Below are 14,218 nucleotides of genomic sequence, written 5' to 3' on the forward strand. Positions count from 1 at the left end.
TCCCTTCTGAAGGGACTTTGTTCCCTTCTCACTCAAAGCGCTCCCGCTTGTTAAAGAGTGGTGTGCTGTCATAGCAACCATGTTACATTCCGTTTCCATTTGTCCTACGAAGGCCGTCTCATTCAAACGAGATTTGTTTAAAGGAGGACACTCGGTATACCGCAGCCTTCAAGGACGCATCCTACCTAGCATGCAGCCTTCCAAACAAGACATAGCCCGAGATTCACTGGGGGGACTCCAGTTGGGTTCGCCAAGGATGCATGAAATTTATTGAAAATAATTGTAAAATTACAGTTCAGGCATTTATAATGTTTACAGTTGTCTATTTCTTTTAAAATAAATGCTGTACTCTTCAAACTTTAATTAATTATCACATGTTACACATATACAGCAAAATTCTTTTGTTTTTGTTTTTTTTTTCACAAATCCCAGCTAAGCTGGGGTCAGAGTATAGGGTCAGCCATATTACAGCACCCCTGGAGCAGATAGGGTCAAGGGCCTTGCTCAGGGGCCCAACAGTGGCATCTTGGTGGTGCTGGGGCTTGAACCCCCAACCTTCTGATCAGTAAGCCAGAGCCTTAACCACTTAGCCACCACTGCCCCTGAACTTCCTGTTCACCCAAGAATCCTCTACTTGCAGTAATGCATTAGGGCCTGTGAAGAGTCTTTTTCTCAAATTAGAGACTCTGATGTACTTGTATTCTTGTTGTTTTGCATCTGGGTTGTCCACTTCTCTTTCTATGCTGGTTTGATCAAGTTTGTTTTATTCTTTCAGAACAGAAGTGCATGGAATATCTCTAAAAAGAACAATAGATTTATGAATTTGAGGAGAAATTTGTTTCTTTTTGGTTATTTTTAAAACCGAAATTTGACTTGCAAACATAAAGTAACTTATAAAAGAATGCAAGTGTACTCTAAGACACTATATTGCGATTTCCACACTTCATTAAGTAGCACAGCCATTTTAACTGTTCTGACAAAAAAAAAAAAAAAAAAAAAATTCCTTTGGTACTAAGTTAACACATAATTAATAATTAATAAGTTAAGAAATAATTACATTATTTCCTAAGGATTATGACACATTATTTTCTTAGCAGACTGAAGTAATGTGAGCTGTAAATGGGGCTTTGCCATCATGGGTAAAAATTTAATTTGATTATAAATAAATATAAAACACTAATTTCAAACAGTAATAATAAATTGCAACATTTCTTTTTTGTAATTAACATTCATTAACATTAACAGTATTCGCTCACCCATCCAAATAATTGAATTCAGGTGTTCCAATCACTTCCATGGCCACAGGTGTATAAAATGAAGCACACAGGCATGCAGACTGCTTCTACAAACATTTGTGAAAGAATGGGCCGCTCTCAGGAGCTCAGTGAATTCCAGCGTGGTACTGTGATAGGATGCCACCTGTGCAACAAGTCCAGTCGTGAAATTTCCTTGCTACTAAATATTCCACAGTCAACTGTCAGTGGTATTATAACAAAGTGGAAGTGAATGGGAATGACAGCAACTCAGCCACGAAGTGGTAGGCCACGTAAATGACAGAGCGGGGTCAGCGGATGCTGAGGCGCATAGTGCGCAGAGGTCGCCAACTTTCTGCAGAGTCAATTGCTACAGACCTCCAAAGTTCATGTGGCCTTCAGATTAGCTCAAGAACAGTGCGTAGAGAGCTTCATGGAATGGGTTTCCATGGCCGAGCAGCTGCATCCAAGCCATACATCACCAAGTGCAATGCAAAGTGTCGGATGCAGTGGTGTAAAGCACGCCGCCACTGGACTCTAGAGCAGTGGAGACGCGTTCTCTGGAGTGACGAATCACGCTTCTCCATCTGGCAATCTGATGGATGAGCCTGGGTTTGGCAGTTGCCAGGAGAACGGTACTTGTCTGACTGCATTGTGCCAACTGTGAAGTTTGGTGGAGGGGGATTATGGTGTGGGGTTGTTTTTCAGGAGCTGGGCTTGGCCCCTTAGTTCCAGTGAAAGGAACTCTGAATGCTTCAGCATACCAAGAGATTTTGGACAATTCCATGCTCCCAACTTTGTGGGAACAGTTTGGGGATGGCCCCTTCCTGTTCCAACATGACTGCGCACCAGTGCACAAAGCAAGGTCCATAAAGACATGGATGAGTGAGTTTGGTGTGGAAGAACTTGACTGGCCTGCACAGAGTCCTGACCTCAACCTGACAGAGCACCTTTGGGACGAATTAGAGCGAAGAGTGCGAGTCAGGCTTTCTCGTCCAACATCAGTGTCTGACCTCACAAATGCGCTTCCGGAAGAATGGTCAAAAATTCCCATAAACACACTCCTAAACCTTGTGGAAAGCCTTCCCAAAAGAGTTGAAGCTGTTATAGCTGCAAAGGGTGGGCCGACATCATATTAAACTCTATGGATTAAGAATGGGATGTCACTCAAGTTCATATGCGTCTAAAGGCAGATGAGCGAATACTTTTGGCAATATAGGGTATATATATATATATATATATATATATATATATATATTTATATATCATTCACATTTAAAACTATACTACTCTCTCCACCGCCCCATCCCAAAAGCCCTCCAAAAACTCCCAACAAACAAATCCAAGTCACCCCATCTTCCAAATTACACCTCCTCAAAAGCCACCATCTCCATGCACCACTCCTGAAATGGGGGCACTCCAGCTGACCTCAAACCCCTCAAAATAATCTGCCTGGCGATCATCACACTGGTTGGAACCCAATTCTCTATGTGTCTATCCCCCCCATCAACCAAAACACAGAGTCTGGGGCAAAACAAAATTTGAGTGCCTAACACGTCACATACAAAACTCTGATCCTTCATTCCTGGATCTCAACACACCACCAAAAACATGGGTTGTGTCTCTATCTTCTGATTGGCATCGCCAGCAAGTGGGTGTGTCTTTAAGACCAAGCCTATACAATCTAGAGGGGGTCCAATAAAATCTATGTAAAACTTGAATTACATAAGGCGTACCCTTGCATCTCTAGATGTAGACTTGTTTTTTTTTAGAATCCTAGCCCACTACTCCCAAAAACAACACAGAGCAGGTGGCGCAGCTGTAAATACCTAAAGAACTGAGATCTGGGAATCCCAAAATGTTGAACCAAATTTTCAAAAGATCTCAACACTCCACTCTCATATAGGTCACCTAGCATATTAACCTCCCTCTCAATCCACTCTGACCAGCAGAAAGGGGACTATTAATACATTATTTAGGGTTTTCTTTAATGATTCCATATAAACTTCTAGCAAAAGTGGAGCCAGTTCTGTAGCATAAGATCTAAAAAACTTAGTGGCAAAGCCATCTGTAGGCAAGGCCTTAATTACCTCGCCAAACTTATCTTAGATTCAAGAGAATTGTTTTGCTCAGCCCTCAGTTTAGGGAGTTTTAAAGGTTCCATAAACTTTCTAATATCTTCATTAGTAGAACGAAGATGTGGAACTATAGAGTTCAAGATAGAATTCTTTAAAAGCATTGTAGAGCCGAGGAGGGCAGGGCGGGGCCGGGCTGGAATGAGACACACCCGGTCCCCAATCAGCCTGATGGGGCGCGCGAGGGATAAAGGCGGCCGGGGACGACAGTTAGAGAGAGAGAGAATTACAGACAGCTGTACTGTGTGTTTTTGGTTGTGTGTTTAAGTTGTTTATTAAATTATTATTTAAGTTGTCAAGCCGGTTCTCGCCTCCTCCTTTCCACTGAACCCCCTTACATGCATTATTAATATCAATGGCCAAGGTAAAAATTTCACCACCAGCAGATTTCACTGAGAGAATGGTAGAAAAAGACTCTCTCTGCTTTATATATCTAGCCAAAAGCTTCCCTGCTTTGTCCCCCGACTCAAAGTATGACTGTCTTGCCCTGAATAGCCAAAACTCCATCTTCTGTGACAAAAAAGTATATATCTGTATTTCAATCGGGTCAATTCTCTGAGGCCATCAGACGACATTCGGCGCTTCAGCTCTGCCTCTGCACTTTTAATATTCCCTTCCAACTCCACGAGTTCTCATGCTTTGGATTTTTGATGAATGAGGCATACTGTATAATCCGACCCCTAAGAACCGCCTTAAGTGCATCCCAAGCCACACCCACAGAGGATACTGAGGACCAGTTGGTCTCCATATAAACATTGATTTCAGCCTTAATCATTTATTGGAAATCAGGATTTTGCAAAAGGTATACATTAAAGCGCCAGCTATATGATTTCTGTTTCTCCATATGTGGCAACACCTCTCAACACACCAGGGCATGATCAGAGACTAATGTTGAGCCTCATGTATTCAGATATAAGACAAGGCAGGCCTAACACAGTCATAAAGCCTGACTGAGGCCTACACACAAAGTCATAAATCTTACTGACAAAAACCACGCCAAAATCAAACAAAGGGAGTCCAAAACAGACTACAAATCCCATGAAGCCTTACTCACTAAAGTATCAAACTCTCAACTCCTATTGGATGAGGCACACGACAGAACACCCCTCAACCATGACGTCATCGGGAGTAGAAATACCTCTGAGATCCTTCTGAGCAGTCCTTCCAGCAACATTTGCGTGTGGTGCATAGATGCAACTCATCACTGCTCTCAGGAGTAGCCTCATTGCTCAAGGAAGTAACGTACGACTTGAAACTGTGGCCATACAATCTCCATCTCGCTGGACGAGTTAAGATTACTCTGTGTTCCACCGAACACTCTAATGGATCCGAAGGAGACCGCCGAGCAATCTGCATCTTCATCCGTTTGCCTGCAGAAGTGAAGAAAGAAGATTTCTCTTCCTTCTTCAACCAAGTCGACGTTGCTGATTTCTCCGCCAGTCCGCCGAGAATCAGCAGCCGTACCACCCGCTGACAGAGCGAGGAAACAGCCTCCCGTCATCACCCGAGCCTCGAGGAACTGAGTCGAAGTTAAAGGACGGATGAACACACATTCTACCTGCGTCCTCACGCGATCCAAGTAAGAGGTTTACGTCTGGGCAGAGATAGAATATTATAGTGTTTTATTCTTGTGTATCAAGGTTATTGCTTGTACAGTTTATGGACCGCTGAGTCCGCTTATTGCTGCTAATAATACTCAAGGTATTAATGTAACGTACTGTATCACGAATTAGATTTTGCTGTGTTGTAGTCCAACCATGTTGGACTGTTTTGTATTTCTACCATTGCGGGTGAGACCGGCACACTGAGTTTATCCACTAAAGAACCAAAGACTGCGGGACAGTTTACGAGCCATTCACCGCATGTCTGAGTGATAAACTAACAGCTGCTTTCTCTCCCACGATCGCGAAACCGGCTTTGGTGCTGCCACTTTATTCTCTCTCTCTCGTACTAACCACACACACACACGTGACCCCTCACAAACACACACTTTTGGCTAGTAGATAACTTAGTGATAAAGCTCAGCTTTGTCCCTATGTTATCGTACAAGCGGTGACATGCGGTAAACGGGCAGACGCCATTGACCTGCTTCTCTCCGTTCACATTCGCGGCCATATTCTCTGGCAGGAAATCTCTTATGACGTACTCTCCATGAGTCAAGTCCGCCATTTTGTGTGCATCACTCCTTACACACACACACACACACACACACACCCATTCACACAAACACACACACACATACCTTCCTCTCATGTGTTATAGGCTTATTTTGGTTACCATATCTAATCACGTCACTGTTTAGTTTGTAGTTGGAAGTTGGAAGTTTATTGACTGCATTGTATTGATTATTAATTGATATTACTGCAAAAATAAACTTTGTTATATTTTAAAGAGAAATGTTTTGGTTTGTTTTGCATACACCTGTGTCAAAGGCTGGCAGGGGATGTCAGTGCTCGGATTCAAGCCTTCATTATTTCCTTTTGAATGTCGGTGTTCTCCGGATGTTGATTTTCCTAAGAGAACAATCTAATATTGAGACTGTCATACTGTCTGGTTGTTAGTCCCTGATTCCAGGGTGGTGCCCCGGTGATATTAATATTGATTGTTGATTTTGAAGGATCAATAAGCTAGTGTTAATTCTAATCAATGTTCCATTGATTTGAATAATTAATGATTATCTTTGATAATAATTAATATTCTATTGAATTTGATGGTTGTCTTGATTGTTGATTTAAAGGATTCAAAAGCTAACATTGATTCTAATCAATGTTCTATTGATTTTAATAATTAATAATTATCTTTAATTATTAATTATTTCTAATAACCAAACCCGCTCCTGAACATAGTGCACAACATTAATGGTGCCCCGTGTGAGCCATCCTACGTGCCAGTTTGTCAGAGTGTGTATGCATAAGAATCAGGTAATAACTTGAATCATTACTTCAAAGTTTGGTTCTGTTTGACAATTGACTTCTCTCACGACTTGCCAAGCATAAGACAGTGGGTGTGAAAGAGCTCTTAGAGTGAATTAGGGGTTGGTAAGTTTACATTAGTCTGCTCAAAGCCTGCTGTTGTTGTTATTTATCTCCTAACGCTTTCACCTAGATGTTACAGGGAGGTGTCAGGTCACCTCATTGACGTCCACCAAACAGAGAACGCAGTGAAATTCACACATTGTAAAACAGTAACCCGTAAGCCACAGGTCGAAGCCTCTCACCTGTGCATTCATGTCAGCATTATAGAAACTGTAACACAACAAGCTATCAAAGCCACTGGGTCATGAGCATTTTTACTGCCCCAGTAAAATGAGTCGCCAATCACCCCGTGTGACTGGAGCTGAAGCTCCACAGAGGTCAGACGACCCAGCACTGCAAGATGTGGTCACTGCTGTCCTCCGTCTCTCCGTAGAGGAGAGAGATAACCTTAACGGCTACGATATTAGTCGTTGTGATGAAGCATTGCAGGAACTAGTTGATTATGTCAACAACCCAGTCAGGAAGCCAAAGCACACAATCCCGGACCTTGTGGGCCAAATGTTCCTTCTTCATCACTGCAGAACCCAACTGCAAACAGCAGAGCACCAGGCCCAGCTCGCCCAGCTGCAGAAAAGCTACCAAGCGGTGCAGAGGGAAAATCTCAGCCTACGCCAGAGGTTAGGTGCACCCAGGCTGAGAGAGTCCGGGCACAGGAAGATAATGCCCGGATGCAGGAGGAAAATGAAACCCTGCGCAGGCAGCTTGAAGCTGCCCAGCCAAGAGTAGAGTCAGATCAGGTAAGTGCAGCTAAAATGCACAGCACAACATCTGACATTGAAGAGGGCCCCCTCTTTAGCACAACGCGTAGAAATGTGCCCCTGAGAAACCCAGGGACACACGATAGGAGCTGAGCTGCCCCTAGTGGTACAGTCTCTGACTTCGTCCTCCGAGACACCTTTCAAGCTCCTCCAGCGGCCCGCTGGTTGGATGCAGGTGCTCCTCCTTACAGTTGCCCCCCCCAGTCAGATTTCAGTCATGCCACCTTGCCTTTCAAACCGACTGATTCCACACCACGAAGAGGGGAAAATTACTTCCAAGCCCAGAGTGGTGTAAGCGGCTCAAGGATCCCAATAACCAGGGAGCTGTACACAACCCGGGGTCCACCCCCACACGTCGATTGGATTCCATCCATACCATGAAGGGGAGGAAGTCGTCCTCATCACTATAGCGATCTGAGTGACTATGGTGTTTTTCGGATGACTCGGATGATCCGCGGTCATACCAACACCAAGGCTTGCACACTCGACAACTCGAGTCCCTCGAAAGGGACATAGAGCGCTTTGACCTGAGTAATCGAGATTCAAACATCGACGATTATCTTAGAGATATTGAGCGCTGCCTGCTTGACTTGCCCTAAGCTTCGTCACATGAAAAACTCAAGCTCATATGGAAGACCACGGTAAGGAGTGTCCATGTGTACATGGAAATGCTACCGACTGGTATCCGAGACCGCTACTCAGCTCTGTGTAAAGCCCTAAGCGAGGAGTATTCCCTGTATACCGACGAAGCCTCCGCTACCCTAGTCGCTTTTGCCATTGCGCAGAAGAGGCGTGAGCCTCTGCGTGAGTATTACAGATGCCTGAGAACTGTGTACTTCCAAGGACATAACGCACCAGGTCTGGAGGAGGAATGGGCTTTCAAGTCTCTTTTCCTTCACAACCTCCACGAGAGCGTGCGATATGACGTCATGATGCACTATAGAACGGGCAACCCCACCATGCAGGAAATCAGAAGGTATGCGCAACTGGCATGGGAGACACGTGTGCGCCCTGCTCGAGGGCACGAAGGCGATGCCAGTGTCCTGGGGATCCAAGGTGAATGCTAGAACAGAACCCCAGAGGCGCCGATCACCCCGCCATCAGGTTGGGCGACAGAACCAGGGGGGTGGTGATCTGACACACCCCCAGGGTCACGCCAGGCCAAAACGACAAAAGGTCCTCATTTATTCTGGTGAGTGTGTATATCGAACCAAACGCGTGTTTGAACACAGCGCTGCAACAGCTGGCTGATCAAATCACAGACATGGAACAACAATACTCAGACTCAGTTAATATTATTCTTAGGGATTTTAACAAAGCAAATCTCACACGTGAACTGCCCAAATACAAACAGCACATCACATGCCCCACCAGATACAGGAACATACTGGATCATTGTTACACAACAATAAAGGATGCATATCGCTCTGTCCCTAGAGCAGCTTTGGGACTCTCAGATCAATCTCTGGTTCATCTTCTTCCAACCTACAGGCAGAAATTAAAATCAACCAAGCCAGTAATAAGGACTGTAAAGAGATGGACCAATGAAGCAGAGCAGGAACTTCAAGCCTGCTTCGATTGCACGGATTGGAGTGTTTTTGAGGCTGCAGCCACAGACCTGGATGAGCTCACAGATACTGTTACATCATATATCAGTTTCTGTGAGGATACGTGCATTCCTACTAGGACTTATTTAAAGTTGAACAATGACAAACCGTGGTTTACAGCAGAGCTCAGGCAGCTTCGTCAGGCCAAAGTGGATGCTTACAGGGGTGGGGATAAAATTTTGTACAATCAGGCCAGGAACATACTGAACAGGGAAATCAGTACTGCCACTTTATTCTCTCTCTCTCGTACTAACCACACACACACACACACACATGTCCCCATACAATCATTCCCGCACACACTTTTGGCTAGTAGATAATTTCGTGATAAAGCTCAGCTTTGTTCCTAAGTTATCGTACAAGCGGAGACACGTGGTAAATGGGCAGATGCCATTAACCTGCTTCTCTCCGCCCACATTCGCGGTCATATTCTCTGGCAGGAAATCTCACGTGACGTACTCTCCACGAGAGTCACGTCTGCCATTTTGTGCATGTCACTCCTTACACACACACACACACATACACACCCATTCACACAAACACACACACACACATACCTTCCTCTCGTGTGTTATAGGCTTATTTTGGTTACCGTATCTAATCACGTCACTGTTTAGTTTAAGTCGGAAGTTTATTGACTGCATTGTATTGATCATTAATTGATATTACTGCAAAAATAAACTTTGTTATATTTTAAAGAGAAGTGTTTTGGTTTGTTTTGCATACACCTGTGTCAAAGGCTGGCAGGGGATGTCATTGTTTCTTTTTGAATGTTGGTGTTCTCTGGACGTCGACTTTCCTAAGAGAACAATCTAATATTGAGACTGTTATACTGTCTGGTTATTAGTCCCTGATTCCAGGGTGGTGCCCAGGCAATATTAATCCTTATTAATATTCTATTGATTTTGATCATTGGTAATTATCTTTGATGATTGTTGATTTTGAAGGATCAATAAGCTAGTGTTAATTCTAATCAATGTTCCATTGATTTGAATAATTAATGATTATCTTTGATAATAATTAATATTCTATTGAATTTGATGATTCTCTTTGATTGTTGATTTAAAGGATTCAAAAGCTAACATTGATTCTAATCAATGTTCTATTGATTTTAATAATCAATAATTATCTTTAATTGTTAATTATTTCTAATAACCAAAACTGCTCCTGAACGTAGCGCACAACACTAAGATGTTTCCAACTGAGCAATCAACAACAGATTACATGAGGGACTTAGATATATAAAATAAAAAAATCTATTCTAGAATAAATCTTATGGACTGATGAAAAAAATGTATAGTCTCTACCAGATGGGTTGAAAAGTCTCCAAATATCTGTAAGAACAAGATTTTTACACATCCTGAGAAGCGTCAGTGTTGCTCTAGGCGGCTTGCACACATTAGCTTCACTATGATCAAGGACTGAGTCCATCAAAAGATTAAAGTCTCCTCCCAATATTATATCAAGAGGGGTGCCAGCAGCTTGCAACATCCCTTCAAGATCTATAAAAAAGACCTGATCATCAGCGTTAGGTGCGTAAATATTAGCCAAAATCAACCTTTGCCCCTGAATTTCTGCAAAAACAATAATGACTCTTCCTAATTTATCTTTACTCTGTTTGAGACATTTGGACTATAGATGTTTACTTATCAGTGTAATGACTTCCCTGCTCTTACTTGAGCCAGCACTAAAGAAAACATGTTCACCCCAGATCTTCCCAAATTTTTCAGCTTCCTGTGGGGAAAGATGTGTTTCTTGAAGAAACACTATATCATATTTCTTTTGTTTAAGAAAAGAAATAACCTTCCTTCTTTTTATGGGGTGCCCCAACCCATTCACATTCCACGTGGAGAGAGACAATCCACTCATATTAACATTTGACATTTTGACATATTAGAAAAAATAGATTGTGTGTCAAAAACAAAATTATAAAGACCACATACCAACATTAGTGCCAACCGGCGTCCATGCTTCTAAACTCAAACAGTCCATGTACAAGAACCCCGTGACAACTTTTCCATCAGATTGCTCAAGTCCAGTGTTTCTATAAAAATTTTGTGAGACAGAATTACATAACAGAAGAAAATCTATAAAAAAAACTCCAGCCAATAGGCTGAATAAACATAAAGAATGTGTAGATCCATCCGCATTACTGTCCCGAAGGTGTGTTCTTCCACAAAACAAGCTCCAACCGCTAGGTGGAACCAGCACAGAAAGAAACAAAAAAGGCGCTCAGCTTCCTCGGACAGTCAAGTGAATGTTCAGTGAGTCAGGCCCACTCGACTGCAACGTGAGAATCACACCATGACTTACTCATTCCATTGACTTTATGAAGGACATCGCTTGCTGTGGGCATGTAAATATTTTGCAGCCATCCTTAGTATCTATTCTCAATTTGGCCGGGAACATCAGTGCAAAAGCGACCTTCTGTTGATGTAAGAGTTTCTTGCATTCCTTGAATCAATCAGGTTTCTCTCTTGTCGAATTCACAAAGTCTGGGAACAAGAAAATGTTGTGGTTCTTCCAAGAAAGACTTCCTTTGCCCCTCGCCTCTTGTAACACGAGATCTTTATTGGATGATCTCATAAATTTGGTCAGAATTGATCGGGGCCTGTCTCCCTCAGTGGATCTCCAAGCCGGAACTCTGTGAGCTCGCTCGATTTCCAGCTTACGGCCTGTTATGTCTAGCAGACTCGGAAAGAGCTCGTCCAGAAATTCCACCATATTCTGACCCTGTGTTCCCTCAGGAATTCCAACAATTCAGACGTTGTTTCGCCAGTTACTATTCTCAAGATCTTCCAACTTTTCCCAAATGCATTCCAAATCCACCTTGGTCACTAGCAGATTAGCAGCTAATTCCCTCTCTGATGACTCCAGAAAACTGATCTGTTTCTCAACATCCGACACTCTTGTAACAACATTTCGTCTCCATGGCAGTGATCGATCGACGTATTACAGCAAGGTCCTCCAAGTCAGCAACGACCTTTGTCAGCATTGCTGTCATTCTCAACAGTTGCCACTGAATCTCTTCCATCGCACCGTCCAAATTGAGTCCCGGGCTTGAGGCCTGCGGAAGGGCTTCAGCTTGAGAACGTAAGTGTCTTTTAATGTCTCCGGAGCCCGAAGATTTTGAATTCTGTGACATATTGTCTTCCTAGAACAGTTAACAGTGAATTAGGGTGTATCGAATCTCACTGCTTTATAACATAAAAAGTATTAAAACCAGCAAAGTGCAAGTATTTTTGATAAATTTAATGCATCAGAGGTGAAGAGAAGCATTAGTGTTTTTTTAAACAACAATATCCTTTGAATGGTGTTGTGTAATATAGAGGTATAATATAGATTATATTACTTAAAAAAAAAAAAAATGTTAATAGCCAAATCTACTGGATATTTCCCTTCATTTTAATGAATGGGCATTTGCTGTCAGCCACGCTAATACACACCCCTCAGCATTGTGCGTGTGTGTCAAGACTGCAGAACAGACATTCTCGAAAAAGAATACCAATACAACCAGCTTAGCATTTATTTGTGCATTAAATTACACATACTGCATGACGTATGTAATCGTAGAGCACTAAGAACATTGTAAGGACACAGATTTATGCAGACACCTGCAGAACAATTATATAGGGTTAGCCTTAACCCTTCCCAAGTGTATTTGTCGATCTGTTGCGTGAATGTGTTCTGGCCACTCATGAGAGTTAACATTGTGCAATCATAGATGCAGAAGATCTCATGCATTTATGTGCTGAATCCGAAAAGCTAACATAGGCTATTGATTGGAGAAAAGATAGAAACTCTTCATTCCCCTAACAAATGTATCCAGTTTCACAGGTTTAATACTCAACAGGTTTCACAAACGGTTATTCAGTTTTTCATCAGGAGTCGGTATGTGGGAATAAAGAATGTTTATTGCTATGGAATTTCCTCAAATGCAACTCATAATATCAGCACAGTGAGCTATAAGCCTAAATAGCACAATACATAGGTCTTAAAATTATCAAATGTCACATTAAATTTAAACAAAAATTATCCAAAAACTGTTTCAGATTTCCATGTCATGTGCGTGGAGTTACACTGCTGCGGTTAAATAGCCTCTTGAGGTGCCTTGATTTTTAAATTGCTCCGCTGGCATTGAACTTGTCAAATTATTGTATTGAAGTCTGCACACTAGAGCAAAAGGGGAATGTGGCATGGGGGGCGTGGTCATTTGTCGGTCTGCGAGAGAGAGAGAGCGATAAAGCTCGTCACCTGGTTCATAATTATCTCTAACACTTGTCTCTCATTATAGTGATGGCGGAGGGAGACTTAAAAGGCACGCCAGAGATTCAGAGAGAGAGAGAGAGAGAGTGACCAGAAAGCCACAGCAGTCAGCTTCTGGGAGAGTGTTACCTTTATGTTGACAACGACGGTTACTGTCGTATGTATGTGTGTGTGTGTGTGTGAAAAACAACTAATTAAAATAACCGACCTTGAATCTGCTTTGCTGTCTCCTGACTCTTCCATTGCCTGAACAAAGAGCTTCTCTACAGTGGTGCCGAGAACCCGGATTTGGAGGAGAACGCTGCTATGGAGCCTTCACCGCTGGGCGAAGTCTTCAAGAACCTCACCAGTATCCAGCAGTCCCAACATCAGGCCCTCATGGAGGTACGCTGGGAGCAGGAACATCGCTTCCAAGTCCTGCTCCAGGCCCAAGCAGAGGACCGGCAGGTGCTCCAGAGCCTGATGGGGCTGGTGCTGTGACCTCCTTGGAGCCCGTCCCACTGGTGGCCCTTACAAAAATGGGGCCAAATGATGATCTGGAGGCCTTCCTTGACCTCTTTGAGAAAACCGCGGAGGTTTGGAGGTGGCCTCCCGATCAGTGGGCGGCCCATCTGTTAGCCCTGCTCTCCGGGGAGGCGCAGCTGGCGGCACAACAACTCCCCACCACCAGCCTCCTGGATTACAATCACCTTAAGAAGGCCATCCAGCAACAGGTCGGTCAGACCCCGGAGCAGAGTCGGCAGCTCTTCCACTCGATGAGCTTCGGGAAGGACGGCTGCCCGTTCGCTTTTGCGCAGCACCTCCGTGACGCCTGCCAGAAATGGCTGCTGGTGGGGGGAACCCGCGGCGTCATGGAAGTTGTTGATCTGGTGGTACTGGAGCAGTTCTTCTCGCAACTCCCCCGAGGCATATCCGAGTGGGTCCAGTGCCACTGCCCGGCGTCATTGGAGGAAGCTGTCCAGCTGGCAGAGTACTACATGGCGGCGTTCCCAGGAGGCAGTGAAACAGTCTCTTCTCTCTCTTCTCTCTCTCCACCCCCTATGCCTCATGATCCCTCCCCTCCCCCATTCCCCTCACTCCCGTCCAGTTCCGACTCCTTGGAGGTGGGAAGCCCTGCCCAAACCCTGCCCCAGGTCCAGAGAACCCTTCCCCTTGTCTGTCTCT

Source organism: Myxocyprinus asiaticus, chromosome 32 (assembly GCF_019703515.2).
Source record: "Myxocyprinus asiaticus isolate MX2 ecotype Aquarium Trade chromosome 32, UBuf_Myxa_2, whole genome shotgun sequence".
NCBI lineage: Eukaryota > Metazoa > Chordata > Actinopteri > Cypriniformes > Catostomidae > Myxocyprinus > Myxocyprinus asiaticus.